Raw genomic sequence first — 26,183 nt, forward strand, 5'->3', positions numbered from 1 at the left:
CTTAGTGACAGTATACAAATAAAGCTGTGAAAAAGCCGAATAGCAGCGAGATCGATGACTGTTAGTTAACAACAGTCCGCTGCTCATCACCCCGTACTTGGTGCATGGCTTATTAACAGCTTTTTTGTTAAATATGGAGAGCGTAGTCAGGTCAGCGGCAGCGATGTTAGGAATTGTCAGACAAGTGTATTGGTGCTGTCGAATGCAAGTAAATTGACAGCTTGATAAATAGGCCTCTAGAAGTCTTCCTGAAATCCTTAGTAGCCTCAACATAGTATTTCAAAGCCCTTACCACATCCAAAGAGTGTAATGATTTTTCAAGCAAATTCTTAAGATTCGGACACAAGGAAGGAACAACAATTTACCAACTAATGTTGTTAGAATTCACAACCTTAGTAAAAAATTTAAATGAAGTTCGCAAAACAGCTTTATCCTGATGGAAAATCAGAAAAGGAGACTCACAAGGGAGAGCAGACAATTCAGAATCTCTTCTAGCAGAAGAGATAGCCAAAAGGAACAATACTTTCCAAGAAAGTAATTTAATATCCAAAGAATGCATAGGCTCAAAACAGGCTTGATATGGACCAAAGTCTGAACAAAACAGTGAATATCAGGAAGTTTAGCAATCTTTCTATGAAATAAAACAGAAAGAGCAGAGATTTGTCCCTTCAAAGTACTTGCAGACAAACCTTTATCCAAACTGTCCTGAAGAAACTGTAAAATTCTAGAAATTCTAAAAGAATGCCAAGAGAATTAATGAGATGAGCACCATGAAATATAGGTTTTCCAAACCCGATAATAAATCTTCCTTGAAACAGACTTACAAGCCTGCAACATAGTATTGATTACTGAGTCAGAGAAACCTCTATGACTAAGCACAAAACGTTCAATTTCCATACCTTCAAATGTAGAGATTTGAGATCCTGATGGAAAAACGACCTTGAGACAGAAGGTCTGGCCTTAAAGGAAGTGACCAAGGTTGACAACTGGAAATCCGGACAAGATCCGCATACCAAAACCTGTGAAGCCATGCTGGTGCTATCAGAAACACATGCAATTGTTCCATTATGATCTTGGAGATCACCCTTGGAAGAAGAACTAGAGGCAGAAAAATATAAGCAAGTTGGTAAGACCAAGGAACAGCTAACGCATCCACCATCTCCGCCTGAGAATCCCTGGACCTCAAAAAGGTATCTGGGAAGTTTCCTGTTTAGATGGGAAGCCATCAGATCTATTTCTGAAAGACCCTACATCTGTACAATCTAAAAAAAACACATCTGGATGGAGAGACCACTCCCCCGGATGCAAAGTCTGATGGCTGAGATATTCCGCTTCCCAATTGTCTACACCTGGGATATGAATTGCAGAAATTAGACAAGAGTTGGATTCTGCCCAAAAAAGTGTCTGTGATACTTCTTGCATTGCTAAAGTACTGTGAGTCCCTCCCTGATGATTGACATATGCCACAGTTGTGATATTGTCTGTCTGAAAGCAAATGAAAAGTTCTCTCTTTAATAGAGGCCAAGCCTGAAGAGCCCTGAAAATAGCACTAAGTTCTAAGATATTGATTGATAACCTCACCTCTAGAGGATTCCAAACCCCTTGTGCTGTCAGAGACCCCCAGACAGCTCCTCAACCTGAAAGACTTGCATCTGTTGAGACTACAGTCCAGGAAGGACAAACAAAAGAGGCCCCTTGAAAAATACGATGATGGTCTAACCACCAAGTCAGAGAGAGTAGAATGCTGGGATCTAAGAATATCAATTGTGATATCCAAATATAATCCCTGCACCATTGATTCAACTTGCAAAGCTGCAGAAGTCTCATGAAAATGAGCAAAGGAGATCGCGTCCAATGCTGCAGTCATGAGACCTAAAACTTCCATGCACATAGCCACTGAAGGTAATAATCAAGACTGAAGGTTTCAACAGGCTGAAACCAATTTCATTTGTCTCTTGTCTGTTAAAGACAGGGTCATGGACACTGAATCTATATGGAAACCTAAAAAGGTGACCCTTGTCTGAGGAATCAAGAAACTCTTTGGTAAATTGATCCTCCAACCATGTCTTTGAATAAACAACACTAGTTGATTCATGTGAGATTCTGCTAAATGAAAAGATTGAGCCAGTACCAAGATATCGTCCAAATAAGGAAACACTGCAATACCCTGCTCTTTGATTACTGATAGAAGGTCACAGAGAACCTTAAAAAAGATTATTGGAGCTGTCGCTAAGCCAAATGGAAGAGCGACAAATTGGTAATGCTTGTCTAGAAAAGAGAATCTCAGAAATCAATAGTGATCTGGATAAATCGGAATGTGAAGCATCCTGTAAGTTTATTGCGAACATGTAATGACCTTGCTGAACAAAAGGCAGAATAGTCCTTATAGTCACCATCTTGAAAGTTGGGACCCTTACAAAATAATTCAAAAACTTCAGATCCATAACTGGTCTGAATTAATTTTCTTTCTTTGGGACAATGAATAGATATGAATAAAAACCCAGACCCTGTTCCTGAAGTGGAACTGGTGTAATCACCCCTGAAAGCTCCAGATCTGAAACACACTTCAGAAAATCCTGAGCTTTCATAGGATTTGTTGGAAAATGAGAGAGAGAACCTTCTCATAGGAGGTCTTATTCTGAAACCTATTCGATGCCCTTGGGAAACAATGCTCTTATTGCACTGATTCTGAACAGAATCTGCCCAAATGTTTTGAAATGATTTCAATCTGCCCCCCCAAACAGTTGAACTGGATTGAGGGCCGCACCTTCATGCAGTCTTGGGGGCTGGCTTTGGCTTCTTATAAGGCTTGGATTTATTCCAACTTGAAGATGGCTTCCAATTGGAGCCAGTGTCCTTCGGGGAAGGAGTGTTTTTTTTGTTCTCTATTCTGATAAAAGGAACAAAACCAATTAGAAGCTTTAGATTTACCCTTAGACTTTTTATCTTGGGGCAAAAAACTCCCCCAGAGATAGTTGAAATAATAGAGTCCAACTGAGAACCAAATAAATTATTACCCTGGAAAGATAAATATAATAATCTAGATTTAAATACCATGGCAGCATTACATGATTTAAGCCATAACGCTCTTCTAGCCAGAATAGCTAAAGACATAGATTTAACATTAATCTTGATGATATCAAAAATAGCATCACAGATAAAATGATTAGCATGTTTTATCAAACGAACAATGCTAGACAAATCAGGATCTGTTTCCTGGTGTGCTAAGATATCCAACCAAAAAGTTAATGCAGCCGCATCATCAGCCATAGAAATGGCAGGCCTGAGAATATAGCCAGAATGTAAATAAGCTTTCCTTAGATAAGATTCAATCTTCCTATCTAAAGGATCCTTAAAAGAAGTACTATCTTCCATAGGAATAGTAGTATGTTTGGCAAGAATAGAAATAGCCCCATCAACCTTAGGGACTTTTTCCCAAAACTCCAAATTAGCCACTGTTAAAGAATATAACTTCTTAAATCTAGAAGAAGGATTAAAAGAAGCACCAGGTTTAGACCATTCCTTAGCAATCACATCAGAAACTGCATCTGGAAAAGGAAACACCTCAGGAGTAATCACATAAGGTTTAAAAACAGAATTTAAACATTTACTGGTTTTGTTATCAAGAGGATCAGACTCCTCAATACCCAAAGTAACCAATACTTCTTTCAACAAAGACCGAATATATTCAATCTTAAAAAGATAAAGATTTATCAATTTCAATGTCTGAAGTAGGATCTTCTGAAGCAAAAAGGGATATTATGTACATTAGATGTTGAAGGAACAACAGGTGCTGTACTAGTACTAATAGAAACATTATCGGCATGCAAAAGCTAATCATGACAACTGTTACATAATATAGCCGGAGATATAATCTCAGCTTGCTTACAACAGATACACTTAGCTTTGGTAGAACTGTGTTCAGGTAGCATGGTTCCTACAGTAGCTTCAGTAGTATGTTAAATAAGCAAACAAGCAAACAGTACAACCCTCTAGAATATAAAGAGAGCAGGGAGCATAATGGAAGTGGGGTAATATAACCAAAAAAATATTTGTCGCCAATTATGACGCACAACGCAAAGTGAAATTACGCAACTCACGTCATAACAAGCGTGACTTTGCGCCAAACAAACTAACATCAATAAAGACTCAGTAAATTACGAAACTTGCAAAATTATAGACGCAAATTTGCACCAAAAAATGATCGCGCCAAAAACGACGCAATATATAATAGGATTTGCGCTCTCGCGAGCCTAGATTTGCCTGTGAAATTTAAGGAAAAAACAAGTCAAATTGGAAAAAAAGACTAAACCCCAGGTAAGAAAATTTTAAAAAATAGCTTCCTAAAACACAATTCTCATACTGAAACTGTTAGACTGCAAAGGGAAATACACATAGACCTGACTCATGGCAAATATAAGTAAATACATATATTAAAAACTTTATATTAATACATAAAGCGCCAATCATAGCTGAGAGTGTCTTAAATAATGATACATACTTACCGAAGACACCCATCCACATTTAGCAGGCAGCCAAACCAGTACTGAAAACTATCAACAGAGGTAATGGTATAAGAGTATATCGTCGATCTGAAAAGGGAGGTAGGAGATGAATCCCTACGACCGATAACAGAGAACCCTTGAAAAGATGTCCCATGAGTGAAACCATAAAAATCAACAGGCAATAGTCTCTTCATGTCCCTCTGACAAACACTGTACTCTGAGAGGAATTGGGCTTCAGAATGCTTATAAGTGCTTATCATAGAAGAAAGCATAAAAATCAAGCACAAACTTAGGAGGCAAAGTTTGTAAAACTGAAGTATGTGTGTGGTGGGAGGTGTATTTATAGGCATTTTAAGGTTTGGAAAACGTTACCCCCTCCTGATAGGAATGTATATCCCATATGTCACTAGCTCATGGACTCTTGTCATTTACATGAAAGAAATATAGCCTTTCAACTTTTATGGGTTATGTCTGCAATCAGACAGCTGTAGAAACCTGGGAAACTAAGATACATTAAATAAAGTACACCTTTTTGTAAATTACACCCCTTGGCGCAACAGATGAGGGGCTACATGTATTGCTAGCATAAAAATAGACAATGTAATAATAAGTGGAATATGTCTCTTTGCTTAGTATTATTATTGTTTTTAAGCAATGCAACTTATTCAATTAATTGCTGCGCACCCCAAATTCATGCTAGAAATACTTGTAGCCCCTCATTTGATGCACAAATGGGTGTACTTTCTGTAAATGTGTGCTTTGTGTACCCCATTTTAATTTCTCAGGTGGCTAGAACTGTTTAATTGCTGAAAATAGTACAGTAAATTCTAAAATGCTGTTTTTGATAATTTATCAAATTGACATGCCTGCAATAAAACAGTCGGAAAAAAAAAACAGTGAAATGTTCTTAATTGCTGCATATTTCAGACAGGTTACCTACTACAAATATTTATCCACACAAGTTTTGATGATAGAGCTTAGAAAAATAAAATTATATACTATTATTTATTGAGTCAGGAGTAAAAAAATACACTTTTTCACATTTTATGTGCTATTTTTTAAACCTGGTGATACATACACATATAATAATAATGATATATTTTGAATCTGCTGAGTCTGCTGAAAAAAACAATATATAGTTTATTCACACAAACTTTACTTCTAAAAGTGTTTAAACGTGAACTGCAAAAAAAAAGCTCAAAACCAGCTTAACACATACAGTAGGTGGTAAATGGCTTAGCAGACAAAGGGATAATAGCAAATTTTGTAGAAAAAATATTAAAGTTTTGTTGTTGCATTCATAATAGAAAACCTTGATAAACTTATAGGGAGACATTAAGAGAAGGAAAACAATTTACAACCTGTTTGCTGACACTGAATATCATACTGGGAAAGAAAGAGAACAGGCTGCATTCTAAATAATAAAAAATGTGAACATTTGTATTTTTATTAGCAGAACACAACACAAAGCTGATCCCTCTGTCTCTTTAAATGGATCACACATTAGATTTTTGAGACATTCCACCTTTTTAGTATGTGCTCTGGTTTATATATAACATTTTTGTTTATTTTATCTAATGCTATGCATACTTTAACCTTCCTTTTTATTGCTACCATGGCTGAACCTCTTTTGTACAAAGTGTTAAAGTTATACTCCATTGCTTTTTAGATGTATACGAAATAAAATTCATTAAAACAAATATATTATTACTTAAAAGACATTTGTGATTAAATAAACTTAATTTCCTGGTAAAAATCAGTTGACCTTAACCTCTTAACAACCGCAATGTACCTTGTACATCGCCGGTCGTAAAGGGTTTCCTTGCTAAAAATAGCACAGGTCACACAACAAGCGGCGGGTCTCGCCGCTGCTGATGCTGGTTGGCTATTGTTTGCTTCTTTCTTTCAACTTTTAGGTCAAAATGTCTTCAGCTCACAATAATAAGTGCTCTGTGAACAGTTATACTTCAGCTGCTGTCCAGCTGCAAGTTGAAAGAAAGGAGCAAACTAACAATTGCCAATCAGTATCAGCAGTGTTGGTGTCATGCTTTGCTTTACTGGGATCTCATGAGATTTCACTGAAACTTTGTGAGATGTCATAGTAAAATTCCTTAAGCTGAGTAAGGAAATAACATGACTGTGCCTACACATACCTGATGCACGCTGCCTTTCAAGTCTTGGGACTTAGCTGCTTAAAGTCCCTTTACAATGGGATAAGGCTAGGATAGATAGCAGGTCTGTAAATAGACCCTATGGTATAGGCTATGACGGAGACCACTATTTCAACAAAGCCCTATTTAGCTATTTGAAATCAACAGTTGAGTCAGCACCACAGAGGATCAACAAATGCTGCTTCTCTGTTATTTTGCAGTCTTCATTACTCTTTGGCTAGTTTGCACCAGAAGGTAAGCACTTGAGCAGCCTTCCTGTATAAAAATGGTGGCAGGTTTTTCTGTACGGCCATACTTTGGTGGCCATCTTGGAAACTTTGTGAGCCCTGTTTTGCAGGGACAGCATACAAAGGGGCCAGATATGATGCAGATGGAACCAGGTTCCCACCATCCCCTCCCTGTAAAGCTTTACTGGGATCTCATGAGATTTCACTGAAACTTTGTGAGATGTCATAGTAAAATTCCTTAAGCTGAGTAAGGAAATAACATGACTGTGCCTACACATACCTGATGCATGCTGCCTTTCAAGTCTTGGGACTTAGCTGCTTAAAGTCCCTTTACAATGGGATATGGCTACTGAGGAAAATTTGAGGTAAAATACCTTCCTTTTTCAGATAAAGATGTTCAGGTGATATTTTCTAGTCAGCTTTTTACAGATACGCTGCATCACTTTCCAACATTTGGGTATCATGTCCCTTTTAATGTATAAAATGTATAAAAAGATATCACCAAATAAATACTACGGGTCCATCACAATCCTTTAGATAAATAATTTGATACGTTTTTCTAAAGGATAGATAGCAGGTCTGTAAATAGACCCTATGGTATAGGCTATGACGGAGACCACTATTTCAACAGAGCCCTATTTAGCTATTTGAAATCAACAGTTGAGTCAGCACCACAGAGGATCAACAAATGCTGCTTCTCTGTTATTTTGCAGTCTTCATTACTCTTTGGCTAGTTTGCACCAGAAGATAAGCACTTGAGCAGCCTTCCTGTATAAAAATGGTGGCAGGTTTTTCTGTACGGCCATACTTTGGTGGCCATCTTGAAAACTTTGTGAGCCCTGTTTTGCAGGGACAGCATACAAAGGGGCCAGATATGATGCAGATGGAACCAGGTTCCAACCAGCCCCTCCCTGTAGTTAAACCAATTCTAGCTGTAGGGCCAGATGGCCCCCTAAAAGCGTGAGCCCAGTCTAGACGGAGACCTCTGAGACCCCTGTAGTTAAGCCCCTGGCATGAGAATCATACAAACTTTTTTTTTGTACATAAAGAGTGCATCAATTGAAACAATGAGGTAGGGCCATCAACAATTTGAAATTAAATACAGTAGAAAAATGCTGAAAAAGGTGGGCATGGACCCCTGAAAAAGTGCCACCACAGATAATATTTAACTGATGATAAGCCACAAAAATGTAATCAAAAACAATGTAATTTCCCCACACCTTATAACCTTCTGATATGAAACAATGGAGGCCTTAAGCATGAAACATTGTGTAGAACTAGCTAGGATACTGACATTCTGATATTTGCTTCTGCTTCAATGAGTTTGCTTAGATATTTAAAGGGACACTGAACCCAAATATTTCCTTTCATGATTCAGATAGATCATGCAATTTTAAACAACTTTCTAATTTACTCCTATTATCAATTTTTCTTCGTTCTCTTGCTTTCTTTATTTGAAAAAGAAGGCATCTAAACTATTTTTTTGGTTCAGAACCATGGAAAGCACTTGTTTATTGGTAGGTGAATTTACCCACCAATCAGCAAGAACAACACAGTGTGTTCATAAAAAATGGGCCGGCATCTAAACTTACATTCTTGCATTTCAAATAACGATACCAAGAGAATGAAAAGAATTTGATAATAGGAAAAAAATAGAAAGTTTGCTTAAAATTGCTATGCTCTATCTAAATCATGATAGAAAAAATTTGGGTTCAGTGTCCCTTTAAGCATAGCGAGACCAGACATTTACAAACTTGATTTTCTTATCAGAGTGAGGATTAGGAACAACAGTAACACGATTACGTGCAACAAATCACTTTACGAGATTTGCTCACAGCATGCATATCTAAACTCATGTAATTTGAACTAAAATTCTCTGCCCTTTTATAAAGATGTTATTATTCTGGAAAGAATGTATGTTACACACTATCCTAAATGCACTAAAGCTGGAACAAGATCTCAAGTTAGTAATTATTATATTTTTTAGTGCAGCTTATTTACTAAACCTGGATATCTTTTATGTTGTACATAAGCTGCATAGAAACTAGAGACCATGTTCCAATCATAGGCCTAGATTTAGAGTTGGGCGGTAGCCGTGAAAACCAGCGTTAGAGGCTTCTAACGCTGGTTTTTACCGCCCTCTGGTATTTGGAGTCAGTCATTAAAGGGTCTAACTCTCACTTTTCAGCCTCGACTTTTCCATACCGCAGATCCCCTTACGTCAATTGCGTATCCTATCTTTTCAATTGGATCTTTCTAACTCCGGTATTTAGAGTCGTGGCTGAAGTGAGCGTTAGAAATCTAACGACAAAACTCCAGCCGCAGAAAAAAATTCAGTAGTTAAGAGCTTTCTGGGCTAACGCCGGTTTATAAAGCTCTTAACTACTGTGCTCTAAAGTACACTAACACCCATAAACTACCTATGTACCCCTAAACCGAGGTCCCCCCACATCGCCGCCACTCGATTACATTTTTTTAACCCCTAATCTGCCGACCGCCACCTACGTTATACTTATGTACCCCTAATCTGCTGCCCCTAACACTGCCGACCCCTATATTGTATTTATTAACCCCTAACCTGCCCCCCACAACGTCGCCGCCAGCTACCTACAATAATTAACCCCTAATCTGCCCACCGCCACCTACGTTATCCTTATGTACCCCTAATCTGCTGCCCCTAACACCACCGACCCCTATATTATATTTATTAACCCCTAATCTGCCCCCCTCAACGTCGCCTCCACCTGCCTACACTTATTAACCCCTAATCTGCCGAGCGGACCGCACCGCTATTATAATAAAGTTATTAACCCCTAATCCGCCTCACTCCCGCCTCAATAACCCTATAATAAATAGTATTAACCCCTAATCTGCCCTCCCTAACATCGCCGACACCTAACTTCAAACATTAACCCCTAATCTGCTGACTGGAGCTCACCGCTATTCTAATAAATGTATTAACCCCTAAAGCTAAGTCTAACACTAACCCTAACACCCCCCTAAATTAAATATAATTTAAATCTAACGAAATAAATTAACTCTTATTAAATAAATTATTCCTATTTAAAGCTAAATACTTACCTGTAAAATAAATCCTAATATAGCTACAATATAAATATATATATATATATATATATATATATATATATATATATATATATATATATATAAAACAGCCAATAGAATGCGAGCTCAATCTGATTGGCTGATTGAATCAGCCAATCGGATTGAACTTGATTCTGATTGGCTGATTCCATCAGCCAATCAGAATTTTCCTACCTTAATTCCGATTGGCTGATAGAATCCTATCAGCCAATCGGAATTCGAGGGACGCCATCTTGGATGACGTCCCTTAAAGGAACCGTCATTCGTCGGGAAGTCGTCGGTGAAGATGGATGTTCCGCGTCGGCGGGATGAACTGCATGGATCCGGAAGAAAGAAGATTGAATATGCCGTTGATAGAAGACTTCAGCCGGATCATGGACCTCTTCAGCTCCCTCTTGGATGAAGACTTCAGCCGGATCATGGACCTCTTCAGCTCCCGCTTGGATGAAGACTTCAGCCGGATCATGGACATCTTCAGCCCCCCGCTTGGGCTTGGATCAAGACATCGGAGGAGCTCTTCTGGATCGATCGGTTAACCTGGTATGGTGAAGATAAGGTAGGAAGATCTTCAGGTGCTTAGTGTTAGGTTTATTTAAGGGGGTTTGGGTTAGATTAGGGGTATGTGGGTGGTGGGTTGTAATGTTGGGGGGGGGGTATTGTATGTGTTTTTTTTACAGGCAAAAGAGCTGAATTCTTTGGGGCATGCCCCGCAAAGGGCCCTGTTCAGGGCTGGTAAGGTAAAAGAGCTTTGAACTTTAGTAATTTAGAATAGGGTAGGGCATTTTTTTATTTTGGGGGTCTTTGTTATTTTATTAGGGGGCTTAGAGTAGGTGTAATTAGTTTAAAATTGTTGTAATATTTTTCTGATGTTTGTAAATATTTTTTTATTTTTTGTAACTTAGTTCTTTTTTAATTTTTGTACTTTAGTTAGTTTATTTCATTGTATTTATTTGTAGATATTTTATTTAATTAATTTATTGATAGTGTAGTGTTAGGTTTAATTGTAGGTAATTGTAGGTATTTTATTTAATTAATTTATTGATAGTGTAGTGTTAGGTTTAATTGTAACTTCGGTTAGGATTTATTTTACAGGTAATTTTGTAATTATTTTAACTATTTTAGCTATTAAATAGTTCTTAACTATTTAATAGCTATTGTACCTGGTTAAAATAAATACAAAGTTACCTGTAAAATAAATATAAATCCTAAAATAGCTACAATATAATTATAATTTATATTGTAGCTATATTAGGATTTATTTTACAGGTAAGTATTTAGCTTTAAATAGGAATAATTTATTTAATAAGAGTTAATTAATTTCGTTAGATTTAAATTATATTTAACTTAGGGGGGTGTTAGTGTTAGGGTTAGATTTAGCTTTAGGGGGTTAATACATTTATTAGAATAGCGGTGAGCTCCAGTCGGCAGATTAGGGGTTAATGTTTGAAGTTAGGTGTCGGCGATGTTAGGGAGGGCAGATTAGGGGTTAATACTATTTATTATAGGGTTAGTGAGGCGGATTAGGGGTTAATAACTTTATTATAATAGCTGTGCGGTCCGCTCGGCAGATTAGGGGTTAATAAGTGTAGGCAGGTGGAGGCGACGTTGTGGGGGGCAGATTTGGGGTTAATAAATATAATATAGGGGTCGGCGGTGTTAGGGGCAGCAGATTAGGGGTACATAGGGATAATGTAAGTAGCGGCGGTTTACGGAGCGGCGGATTAGGTGTTAATAATAATATGCAGGGGTCAGCGATAGCGGGGGCGGCAGAATAGGGGTTAATAAGTGTAAGGTTAGGGGTGTTTAGACTCGGGGTACATGTTAGAGTGTTAGGTGCAGATGTAGGAAGTGTTTCCCCATAGCAAACAATGGGGCTACGTTAGGAGCTGAACGCGGCTTTTTTGCAGGTGTTAGGTTTTTTTTCAGCTCAAACAGCCCCATTGTTTTCTATGGGGGAATCGTGCACGAGCACGTTTTTGAAGCTGGCCGCGTCCGTAAGCACCGCTGGTATCGAGAGTTGAAGTTGTGTTAAATATGCTCTACGCTCCTTTTTTGGAGCCTAACGCAGCCATTCTGTGAACTCTCAATACCAGCGGTATTTAAAAGGTGCGGCCAGAAAAAAGCACGCGTAGCTAACGCACCCCTTTGGCCGCAGAACTCTAAATCTAGGCGATAGTGAATTCAGGCAATTATTCCCTTATATTGCTTTACTGTAAATAAATAACAACTAACCTGTCTATGAGGCCTACTTATCAAGCTGTCAACTATGCTGCATTCGATGGCACCAATACGCTCGCCTGACATCGCCTAACATCGCGGCCGTGGACTTGAATACGCTCTCCATGTTTATATAAGCTGTCAAAAAGCCACGCACCAAGTACGGGGCGATGAGCAGCGGACTGTTGTTATCTAACAGTTATCGATCTCGCTGCTCTTCTGCTTTTTAACAGCTTTATTTGTATACTGTCACTAAACACCGCCACTATACTAAACTGTTTAACCCCTATCCCGCTGCTCCCCGTCCCCGCCGCAACTAAATAAAGTTATTAACTCCTATCCCGCCGCTCCCGGACCCCGCCGCCACTTACATTATGTTATTAACCCCTAATCTGCCGCCCCCCTACACCGCCCCCACCTACATTATGTTATTAACCCCTATCCCGATGCTCCCAGAGCCCACCGCAACTAAATAAATGTATTAACCCATAAACCCCTGGCCTCCCACATAAATAGCACTTACTAAACCTATTAACCCCTAAACCGCCAGCCCCCCACATCGCCATAAACTAAATTAAACTATTAACCCATAAACCTAACAACCCGCTAACTTTATATGAAATATTAACTCATCCCTATTTTATAATAAATTTAAACTTACCTTTAGATTTAAATTAAACTATATTAAACTACTAATTAACCTACCCTAACTGTTATACTAAAATTACATTAAACTATATTAAACTAATAATTAATCTACCCTAACTGTTATACTAAAATTACATTAAACTATTTTATATATTTAAACACCTAACCTTACTCAAATAATTTAAATCTACAATAAAAAAAGTTACAAAAAACTAACAACTAAGTTACACAAAGTAAAAAATAAATTATCAAATATTTAAACTAATTACACCTAATCTAAGAGCCCTATGAAAATAAAAAAGCCCCCTCAAAAAAAACTCTAACCTACAATAAACTACAAATAGCCCTTAAAAGGGCCTTTTGTGGGGCATTGCCCCAAAGAAATCAGCTCTTTTAACTGTAAATAAAAAATACAAATACCCCCCAACAGTAAAACCCACCACCCACACAATCAACCCCCCAAATAAAACCCTAACTAAAAAAACCTAAGCTTCCAATTGCCCTGAAAAGGCTGCCCAAACCCTAATCTAAAACTAAAACCCACCCAATAAACCCTTAAAAAAACCTAACACTAACCCCTGAAGATCCACTTACAGTTTTGAAGATCCGACATCCATCCTCAAAGAAGCCTGGAGAAGTCCTCATCCAAGCGGCCGAAGTCTTCATCCAAGCCCGCAGAAGTCTTCACCCAGACGGCATCTTCTATCTTCATCCATCCGGCGCGGAGCGGCTCCATCTTCAAGACATCCGACACGGAGCATCCTCTTAGTTCAACGTCTTCTTGAACAATGAATGTTCCTTTAAATGACATCATCCAAGATGGCGACCCTTAGATTCCGATTGGCTGATAGAATTATATCAGCCAATCGAAATTAAGGTTGAAAAAATCCTATTGGCTGTTGCAATCAGCCAATAGGATTGACCTTGCATTCTATTGGCTGATTGGAATAGCTAATAGAATGCGAGCTCAATCCTATTGGCTGATTGCAACAGCCAATAGGATGAAAGCTCAATCCTATTGGCTGATTGCAACAGCCAATAGGATTTTTTCAACCTTAATTCCGCTTGGCTGATAGAATTCTATCAGCCAATCGGAATCTAAGGGACGCCATCTTGAATGACGTCATTTAAAGGAACATTCATTGTTCAAGAAGACGTCGTAAGAAGAGGATGCTCCGCATCGGATGTCTTGAAGATGGAGCCACTCCGCGCCGGATGGATGAAGATAGAAGATGTCATCTGGGTGAAGACTTCTGTGGGCTTGGATGAAGACTTTGGCCGCTTGGATGAAGACTTCTGCCGGCTTCTTTGAGGATGGATGTCGGATCTTCAAAACTGTAAGTGGATCTTCAGGGGTTAGTGTTAGGTTTTTTTAAGGGTTTATTGGGTGGGTTTTAGTTTTAGATAAGGGTTTGGGCAGCAATATAGAGTCACATTAAATTAGTTTCGCTTTTGGCACTACGGATTAATTAGAGCAACACATCCAAACACTGCCTTGCCGGATGCAAAATGAAAATGAGAATGGCAGCAACAAGTATTGAAGTCAAGAGAGGAGCTACTTATGTCTTTTTGCAATAGTTGAAGGTAAGCAAAACTATTTAATCTCGTAAAGTGATTTGTTGCACGTAACTGTGTTATTGTTGTTCCTAATCCTCACTCCGATAAGAAAATCAAGTTTGTAAATGTCTGGTCTTGCTAAACTTAAATATCTAAGCAAACTCATCAAAGCAGAAGCAAATATCCTAATGCCAGTATTCTAGATAGTTCTACACAATGTTTCATGCTGAAGGCCTCCATAGTTTCATGTCAGAAGGTTATAAGGTGGGGAAATTACATTGTTTTTTGATGACATTTCAGTGGCTCATCATCAGTTAAATATTATCTGTGGTGGCAATTTTTTCAGGGGTCCATGCCCACCTTTTGCAGCATTGTCCTACTGTATTTAATTTCAAAGTTTTGATACCCCTACCACATTGTTTCAATTGATGCACTCTTTATGTACAAAATAAACGTTTGCATGATTTAAATGTAAAGCAAAATTAAAGTATTTAATGTTTAAATATAATTTGTTTCCATTTTTTAATGTGCCCCTCTGATTAAACAGTGGCCCCACCTTGGCCCCTCCAGTAAAATTTGTCTAGAACCGCCAGTTTAACCCTTCAGTTGCAACACGTTGCATAGAAGTTCATTGCAGCCTTCACCTCCAACCAAGGGTTAAGCATTAAAAGTAGATTTGTGAGTGCCATTTGGAATAAATTCTGTTAAAGTGTTAAAGGGACATTACAAATGTCAAGTTAAAGGGGCATGAAACTGCTGAACACAACTACAAAAGAATTGCATTTCATCCGGATCCTGCAGCTCTTTTCAAATCAGTTAGCTTAAAAGTGCCAGATATTGAAGCTCCGCCTCTTCATACTGGGCACCACCATCTTGGAGCTAAAGTATTCTCACAACCCGGGAAGGAGTTCCCCCTTCACAGGTCAGTAATATTGCCCACTTTTTTTACAGTTGTATTTTTTGCTTGGAGTTAGTGTACATGATACATCACGTGAGCTTTAACTTTTTCATTTTTTACACAGTTTTACAGTTACACAAAATATATTTAAAAAACAGTCAACAATAATATATAGCAATGCAGTATCTGCAAAATGTATAGCTCCTGCTCTGTTATCCAGCACTAAGTAAATGCACAATGTATCTGTCACAGGCTGTGAGAATACGTGAGCTCCAAGATGGTGGCGCCCAGTATGAAGAGGTGGAGCTTCAGTGTCTCGCACCTTTAAGCTATTAAAACAGGAAAATTGATTTGAAAAGGGCTGCAGGAACAAGATGAATGACACAGTCAGTAATTTCTATTCTTTTGTATTTGTGCACAGCAGTTTAATGTCCAAAATTGGAACCCAGGTGCATTTCAGTTTTGAGGAGAAGCATTTTGAAACATACACGTACTATCGGCTAGATTTAGAGTTTTGTCGGTAAAGACCCGCGTAGCTAACGCTGCTTTTTTCCCAACGCACCCTTCCAACAACGCTGGTATTTAGAGTTGTCTGAGGGGCTGCGTTAGGCTCAGAAAAGGGTGCGTTGAGCCTAATGTAGCTCCACTTCAACCCTCAATACCAGCGTTGCTTATGGTAGCGGTAAGCTGGAAACATGTGCTTGTGCACAATATCCCCATAGGAATCAATGGGGCATTTTGGGCTGAAAAAAAAGAAGATTGAAGACGCCGCCTGGATGAACACTTCTACCGGATGGAGGACCTCTTCTTTGCCGCTTGGATGAAGACTTCTACCGGATCAAGGACCTCCTCTGCGCACCTTGGATGAAGAATTCGGCTCGGCTGCGTGAAGACGACTCAAGGTAGGGAAATCTTCAGGGGGTTAGCGATAGGTTTTTTTAAGGGGGGGGGGGGGTTTGGGTGGGTTAGAGTAGGGGTATGTGGGTGGTGGGTTGTAATGTTGGGGGGTATTGTATTTTTATTTTCAGGTAAAAGAGCTGATTACTTTGGGGCAATGCCCCGCAAAAAGCCCTTTTATGGGCTGGTAAAAGAGCTGATTACTTTGGTAGTTTAGAATAGGGTAGGGAATTTTTTTATTTTGGGGGGCTTTTTTATTTTATTAGGGGGATTAGATTAGGTGTAATTAGTTTAAACTTCTTGTAATTCTTTTTTATTTTTTTGTAATTTAGTGTTTTTTTTGTATTATAGAATAGTTTATTTTATTGTAATTTATTTTTGGTAATTGTAGGTAATTTATTTAATTAATTTATAGATAGTGTAGTGTTAGGTGTATTTGTAACTTAGGTTAGGATTTATTTTACAGGTAATTTTGTAATTATTTTAACTAGGTAGCTATTAAGTAGTTATTAACTATTTAATAGCTATTGTACCTAGTTAAAATAAATACAAAGTTGACTGTAAAATAAATATAAATCCTAAAATAGCTACAATGTAATTATTAGTTATATTGTAGCTATATTAGGGTTTATTTTATAGGTAAGTATTTATTTTTAAATAGGAATAATTTAGTTATTTTTAGGAATATTATTTTGTTTCATTTAAATTATATCTATGTTAGGGGGTGTTAGGGTTAGGGTTAGACTTAGGTTTAGGGGTTAATAATTTTATTATAGTAGCGGCGACGTTGCAGGCAGGAGATTAGGGGTTAATAATTGTAGGTAGGTGGCGGCGATGTTAGGGAGGGCAGATTAGGGGTTAATACTATTTATTCTAGTGTTTGCAAGGCGGGAGTGCGGCGGTTTAGGGGTTAATAAATTTATTATAGTGGCGGTGAGGTCCGGTCGGCAGATTAGGGGTTAATAAGTGTAGGTAAGGTAGCGGTGACGTTGGGGGGGGGGGGCAGATTAGGGGTTAATAAATATAATATAGTGGTCAGCGATGTTAGGGGCAGCAGATTAGGGGTTCATAGGTATAATGTAGGTGGCGGCGGTGTCCGGTCGGCAGATTAGGGGTTAAAATTGTTTATTATAGTGCCGGTGATGTGGGGGGGGGCCTCGGTTTAGGGGTACATAGGTAGTTTATGGGTGTTAGTGTACTTTGTAGCACAGTAGTTAAGAGCTTTATATTCCGGCGTTAGCCCATAAATCTCTTAACTACTGACTTTTTTTTTTGGCGGTAGGAGTCTTGTCTGTAGATGGTCTACCGCTCATTTCTCCCAAGACTCCAAATACCAGCGTTAGGCAGATCCCATTGAAAAGATAGGATACGCAATTGGCGTAAGGGGATCTGCGGTAGCCTGTAATCGCGGTAAGGAAGTGAGCGTTAGACCCTTTCCTGTCTGACTGTAAATACCAGCGGGCGGCCAAAAGCAGCGTTAGGACCCCTAAACACAGCTTTTGACGGCTAACGCCTAACTCTAAATCTAGCCGTATGCTTCTAGTAAAAGTTATAGCTATTTCAAGAGTGTACTTCAGTATGCACCGTGCACCAGCATTTTAAACACAGTACTTGCTCAAAGACTCTAAGTTGTTTGTATAATCTGGTAATGACTAAATTTGCATCACTGCTGGCATAGTACATTCCCCACTTGATCTTTGAGCAGCTGCAGTATTTACAATGCTGGTGCACTGAGAATATCTAGGTATGCTTCATATGCACATGCAAAGAACAGTGCTAAAACTAAAACAGTAATAACTTTTACTAGAAGCATTATTTGTTAATAAATGTATATTGCAAATATGTTTCTATTCAACAATGTCATTTATCTATGTACAGTTCAATTTTGACCGGAATGTCCCTTTAAAGCTCTGTTTACAGATGTTGAAACTAACAGGAAATACTCAAAAACTTTGTGGCTGATTATGACAGCTCTATTAGTGACAGGAACACATGTCCATGAACATAATACGAATAAGGACATAAAATAAGAAACTAAGCACAGGAATGTCACTTACAAAAATACATCTTAGAAATTACCCTGTGTATATAAAATAAAGAAATAATTTACTTTTAATGGGACTTTACTCAAAATTACTTTGTTTCATCTAAAAGCCGGCATTTCAAATCATATTAAGCAACAAAATTGGAAATAACCTGATGCCTAGGGGCACCAGAAATAAAAGCCCCTACCACAGTTCCACAGTCCCCTAAATCTTATCTACATTAAAACGATTGTACAATGTCATTTGGTTCTAATGTGATCAACATTGCATCAATTTTGTTATATTCTTTATTGCAAGGGGGTTTGCCCCCTCACCCACTATAAAACATCAAAAATAGTAGTTCCTGAAGTGAATTAATTTCACAGGTTAAAGGGACATTAAACTGTTGGACTGTCATGTTCTTACTTGACTTACCTGGGTTCCCTCCCGCAAAAGCCTGTCTTCTGCAGTGGCTGCTGCTTTCCCTAGGCGCGACCAGGGCCGGCCCTAGCCATTGCGGGGCACAAGGCAGGATGACAAAATGGGGCCCCCTTTCTCTCTGCCCCCAACCCCGCCCAATCTCCGCCCCAACCAGCCCAATCTCCATCCCCAATCTAGCCCAATCTCCGCCCCCACAGCTTTTAAAATTAAAAAAAATGGGAAAACAATCATTTAAGGTAATGCACAACATTTTATATAAACAAAAACATATAAAACAAATCCAGAAATGTAGAGCACTATAACATTGTAAATATTGCAATATACTATTTGTACTATTGGAACAATTGTTTCAGAGGCGTAACTAGAAACCACAGGGCCCAGGTGCAAGAATCTAAGAAGGCCCCCCCAACCCCCCCCCCCCCCCAAAAAGTGAATTTGATACATTTTTTTATTATTTTTTTAACATTTAACAGAAAAAAAGAAGTAAATCAGATTATATGTCTGCAAAAGGAGGTACCCTGTGCCCACAGTCTGTGAGATGGTCTGACCGCCTATTACTGTAAGTGGATTGTTAAGCTTTTTACGGCTTACAGATAGAGAGGGCGCCAAGGGCTAAAGGTATCAGACACCAATGTAGTGTAAAAAATATATTTAATAAAAATCAATATACAATCATAAAATCAGTACAAAATAGGGACGTCTCCCTAGATATTAAAAATCCTAAGTCACAGTTTATTGCTACAATGTGGTAGACAAATATGAAAAATAAAAAATAAAGTGCATATACGATCTAATTTAAATGCATTAATCAGTTAATAAATGAGCAAAAGGTTACTAAAATATAAAACAATACACGTTATACTAGAGTCTTAGATATGTATATTTCACAGGGGATACGGCAGATATTCCCAAGTATACTGAGGGATATAGGATAGCGTGGGACTATCAAATAAAAGGAGGTTAGTCCTGAAAATGTTCCATACACTTGAAATCGGAGTATAATGCTTGTTTCAAAGAATACAACAGTGCTAAAGCAGTACTTTACTTTACCGCCTGTGAAATCTTCAGTCACACCAAGGACCGCTACGATAGCCAAGGCATTCTCTCCCGAGCTGCAAACACAGATCACACACGTGTGTACGAACGGCGTCTGACGTCACGTCTCGTCCGTTTGTTTCCTCTGTGGAAGTTTGACAGCGTGCTGTTATCGATGTTACAAAGTTGTGGATGTTGTTAACTCCTTCAGTATACAAGCACTCTGTTATGCTTATACTTGCAAATACAGTTGGATATTTGATTTCATCCACACTGTCAGAGCTTTAAAGTTGTAGTAACAAAATTAACCCGGGTTAAAAGATAGCAATGTTGTTCACAAATAGGGTGACATTTAACCACTCCTGGTACACTGCTACAAAGTCACAAGGTAATCGACGCGTTTCACCCACCTGTGGGCTTTATCAAGATAATTGTGACTTGCAGCAAAGGCCTTTTTAAATGTTCAGAAGGTGTGTGATTGGCTGTGTGTCTAATTGGTGTTTTCTATTCACAGGAGAGTTTAAGGCGGTATATACTTATTCTTCTGTTTCAGGTTCATGTATCCCAAATTGCAAACATGTTGATAATCCAATAAAACCCTCTGGTACATATATGTACAAATTCACATAATCCCTTTGTGGTATGTTCTCCACATGCTTTCCTATTGTAAAACATTGTATATTAAAATTCTAACATGTCAAAATAAGATGCAAATGAAGTTGGTCTATCAGATGTATACACACATCTTAAGGATATGATACACATCTCTGATAGAAGGCATATGAGACCTAATATAATTATAACATATATATATATATATATATATAGAGATAAAATATCTACATATGCTTCATTTTAAAAGATATGTGAGCTTAGTCTAAAAAAGGAAAGGTATATGATTTATTCAGATGCCAGTGCTACCCATAGATTAGTGTGAAGAGTTGTGAAAATAATAAAAAATAATAAAAGAAAAAGAAAAAGAAAGAGAAAGAAAGAAAGGGATTAAAAAAAAAATAAAAAAAAATATATATATATTAAGTGGGGGTTAATTTTAAATCTAGGTGTGCTTCATTCAAATAGAAAAGGTGAAAGATCTAGTTCAGAGTTAAGTCCTTGTGGGTATAAAGTATTATACTTATAAATTAATTCCGCTTCTTTAATTAATAGTGTTTTCTCTGTGTTACTTTTTCAATAATGGCTCTCTCGGTGCGAACCTCGTACTATACAAACGGTACATAGACGATCTTTTGATCGTTTGGAGAGGTTCAGAGAAAGACCTAATTGAGCTTTTTAAAAGAATGAATATAAATAATTATGGTCTTAAGTTCACTAGTCACTTTAGCAGAGAGCAAGTCAACTTTCTGGATCTTGAAATTATGGTAATCAATAGCAAGATAGAGACTAAAACGCACTTTAAAGAAGTAGAGTGCAATAATCTGATACACGCAGAAAGCTGCCACCTAAAAATATGAAAGGATAACATCCCATATGGACAGACCTTACGTATTAAGAAAAATTGCTCGAGTAGAGGATTTTGACAACCAGGTTACAATCCTAGCAGAAAAATTCCACAGTAGAGGCTATGAAGCTGATAACATAAATAAGGCTATTGACAAAGCTAGAAAAACAAATAGAGAAAATCTTTTGGACTATAAAATTAAAACTAAAGATACTACTGATAGAATCAAAGTCCCTTTTATTACTGATTACAATGCTGATCATTCCCTTATTATAAAGATAATAAGAAAAAATTGGTATTTGCTAAAAGAAGACAATATAATTGGTGCACAGCTAGAAGACAAACCCACATTTATTTTTAAGAAAGCTAGGAACTTTAGAACAATGCTAGCCCCAAGTGAACTTAAGATAAGCTCAACAATTAACTCTCAGGTAGATATGATGGGTAAAAAACCCACTGGTTTCTTCCCTTGCTATACATGCAAGTCATGTAAACATAGTTCAAAAATGAAGGCTCTTAAGATTAACAATTCCAAAAATATTCTCACCATAAAAGAAGTCATAAGATGCACACACAAAATATTATTTACGTATTGAAATGCTCGTGCAACCTTTTTTATTTTGGTGAAACCACTCGATGTCTTAAAGACAGGATAAGGGAGCACTTGTTAAGTATAGAAAAAGGGAGGGATGACACTTCACTATACAAGCACTTTAAAGACACTCATCATGGTAATACCAAAGAATTTAATTATTGGGGGGTACAAAAATTTAAAGGACACTGGAGGGGGGGTAACACAGAGAAAACACTATTAATTAAAGAAGCGGAATTAATTTATAAGTATAATACTTTATACCCACAAGGACTTAACTCTGAACTAGATCTTTCACCTTTTCTATTTGAATGAAGCACACCTAGATTTAAAATTAACCCCCACTTAATATATATATATATATATATTTTTTTTAATCCCTTTCTTTCTTTCTCTTTCTTTTTCTTTTTCTTTTATTATTTTTTATTATTTTCACAACTCTTCACACTAATCTATGGGTAGCACTGGCATCTGAATAAATCATATACCTTTCCTTTTTTAGACTAAGCTCACATATCTTTTAAAATGAAGCATATGTAGATATTTTATCTATATATATATATATATATGTTATAATTATATTAGGTCTCATATGCCTTCTATCAGAGATGTGTATCATATCCTTAAGATGTGTGTATACATCTGATAGACCAACTTCATTTGCATCTTATTTTGACATGTTAGAATTTTAATATACAATGTTTTACAATAGGAAAGCATGTGGAGAACATACCACAAAGGGATTATGTGAATTTGTACATATATGTACCAGAGGGTTTTATTGGATTATCAACATGTTTGCAATTTAGGATACATGAACCTGAAACAGAAGAATAAGTATATACCGCCTTAAACTCTCCTGTGAATAGAAAACACCAATTAGACACACAGCCAATCACACACCTTCTGAACATTTAAAAAGGCCTTTGCTGCAAGTCACAATTATCTTGATAAAGCCCACAGGTGGGTGAAACACGTCGATTACCTTGTGACTTTGTAGCAGTGTACCAGGAGTGGTTAAATGTCACCCTATTTGTGAACAACATTGCTATCTTTTAACCCGGGTTAATTTTGTTACTACAACTTTAAAGCTCTGACAGTGTGGATGAAATCAAATATCCAACTGTATTTGCAAGTATAAGCATAACAGAGTGCTTGTATACTGAAGGAGTTAACAACATCCACAACTTTGTAACATCGATAACAGCACGCTGTCAAACTTCCACAGAGGAAACAAACGGACGAGACGTGACGTCAGACGCCGTCCGTACACACGTGTGTGATCTGTGTTTGCAGCTCGGGAGAGACTGCCTTGGCTATCGTAGCTGTCCTTGGTGTGACTGAAGATTTCACAGGCGGTAAAGTAAAGTAAAGTACTGCTTTAGCACTGTTGTATTCTTTGAAACAAGCATTATACTCCGATTTCAAGTGTATGGAACATTTTCAGGACTAACCTCCTTTTATTTGATAGTCCCACGCTATCCTATATCCCTCAGTAAACTTGGGAATACCTGCCGTATCCCCTGTGAAATATACATATCTAAGACTCTAGTATAACGTGTATTGTTTTATATTTTAGTAACCTTTTGCTCATTTATTAACTGATTAATGCATTTAAATTAGATCGTATATGCACTTTATTTTTTATTTTTCATATTTGTCTACCACATTGTAGCAATAAACTGTGACTTAGGATTTTTAATATCTAGGGAGACGTCCCTATTTTGTACTGATTTTATGATTGTATATTGATTTTTATTAAATATATTTTTTACACTACATTGGTGTCTGATACCTTTAGCCCTTGGCGCCCTCTCTATCTGTAAGCCGTAAAAAGCTTAACAATCCACTTTCACTATATCTTGACACTCTTTAGGGATAGTGTCTCTTAGAGAGGTGCTTGGTATTAGTTCCTAAGCGCACATCTAACTTCTGTTTATTCTCGCCTATTACTGTATATAGTGAAACTATTTAACCCACCAGTACTGTATATAGTGAGTCAGTGACACAGTTTGTAATCTGCCGGTGAGATGGCTGGCCTGACCCTACCCACCCCAGTACTTTATAAACTGACCACAGTAATCTGTGGCATAGTCCAGCCCCCCATACTGTATATAGTGGTACTGTATAGTGACACTGTTTACCCCCTCCCCCCATGCTGTAGTAACAAGATCTGTAATTTGCTGGTTCCACAAACATACACACACATACATACATACACACATAAACACCAATGGGTTAAACAGAAAGACTAACTCCTGTAGTCATGAAGCATCATGTCACACTCACATGATATCAGTGCAGGCAGTGGCAAGTCAACGATTTTTACTTAAAAAAAAAAAAAAATTTGAAGCTGGGTCCCCACCCCTTGGGGGGCCCAGTCGCAATTGTGACCTCTGCACCCCCCTGTAGTTTCGCCCCTGATTTTTTTTATGTATATAATAAGGAATTATGCAGACAGCCCCCCTACACACACACACAGCCCCCCCCCCACACACACAGCCCCCCCACACACAGCCCACAAACACACACCACAGCCCACACACACACAGCCCACAAACACACACACAGCACAGCCCCCCACTCACACACACCACAGCCCACACACACACACACCACAGCCCCCCCCACAAACACACACCACAGCCCCCCCCCACACACATACACCACAGCCCACACACACTCACCCACCACAGTCCACACACACACACCACAGCCCACAAACACCACAGCCCCCCAAACTCACACACCACAGCCCATACACTCACACACACACACCACAGCCCACACAAACCACAGCCGACATACACACACCACAGCCCACACACACACATACACAGCCCCCACACACACACTCATAGCCCCCCCAAACATACGCAACCTCCCCCCCACACACACACACAGCCCACATACACACACACAGCCCACACACACAGCCTACACACACACCCCACACACGCACACAGCCCACAGACACACACACACACACAGCCCCCCCCTCCCACACACACAACACACTACACAAGATGCTTTATTTAGAATACCAAGGTACGGCAGCTACCTTTTGTAATAAGGTTTGTTTCATAGTCCCAGCCATTATAGAAAGCAATTAGGTAATGTACATGGGCATGCCTTCCCATAAGTGTGCATTTTATATGCAACTGAAAACAAATCTGGCATTACATGTAAACAAAAAGTATAAATAAAAAGAGAGAAGCGCTCAACTTGAGAACAAACAATAGCATAATAGCTTGTCCTATGGCTAGTTACCACCCAAGAAGCAGCCTCTTTTTGCTCAACATGTGCCTTTCACAGAGAAGAACTTTCCTGAAGCATATCAGTCTGATCCTGACTTCACAGTACAGTCCAGCCCCGAAATACCAGGCAATCCCTCTCTGTGAAGTCAGGATCAGACTGATATGCTTCAGGAAAGTTCTTCTCTGTGAAAGGCACATGTTGAGCAAAAAGAGGCTGCTTCTTGAGTGGTAACTAGCCATAGAACAAACTATTATGCTATTGTTCGTTCCCAGGTTGAGCGCTTCTCTCTTTTTATTTATGTAAATTATGACACTTTGGGAAGCCTCCCTAAGTGTGATGCGGGAATCCAGACGTGGACCCATTGCTCAGTGTGCCTAGAGGGATATGGCTGCACCTCACTGACGAGGCCCACAATAGGCCGAAACGTACGTCTGGGGTTTTGCTGTTTCTCTCGTTCAGAGAGGGATTGCCTGGTATTTTGGGGCTGGACTGTACTGTGAAGTCAGGATCAGACTGATATGCTTCAAGAAAGTTCTTCTCTGTGAAAGGCACATGTTGAGCAAAAAGAGGCTGCTTCTTGAGTGGTAACTAGCCATAGAACAAGCTATTATGCTATTGTTCATTCCCAGGTTGAGCGCTTCTCTCTTTTAATTTATGTAAATTATGACACTTTGTGAAGTCTCCCTAAGTGTGATGTGGGAATCCAGATGTGTACCCGTTGCTCAGTGTGCCTAGAGGGATATGGCTGCACCTCACTGACGAGGCCCACAATAGGCCGAAATGTACGTCTGGGGTTTTGCTGTTTCTCTCGTTCAGAGAGGGATTGCCTGGTATTTTGGGGCTGGACTGTACTGTGAAGTCAGGATCAGACTGATATGCTTCAGGAAAGTTCTTCTCTGTGAAAGGCACATGTTGAGCAAAAAGAGGCTGCTTCTTGAGTGGTAACTAGCCATAGAACAAGCTATTATGCTATTGTTTGTTCCCAGGTTGAGCGCTTCTCTCTTTTATTTATGTAAATTATGACACTTTGGGAAGTCTCCCTAAGTGTGATGCGGGAATCCAGACGTGGACCTGTTGCTCAGTGTGCCTAGAGGGATATGGCTGCACCTCACTGACGAGGCCCACAATAGGCCGAAACGTACGGCTGGG

The sequence above is a fragment of the Bombina bombina genome, chromosome 8, assembly GCF_027579735.1.
Source record: "Bombina bombina isolate aBomBom1 chromosome 8, aBomBom1.pri, whole genome shotgun sequence".
In the NCBI taxonomy this organism is placed as follows: domain Eukaryota; kingdom Metazoa; phylum Chordata; class Amphibia; order Anura; family Bombinatoridae; genus Bombina; species Bombina bombina.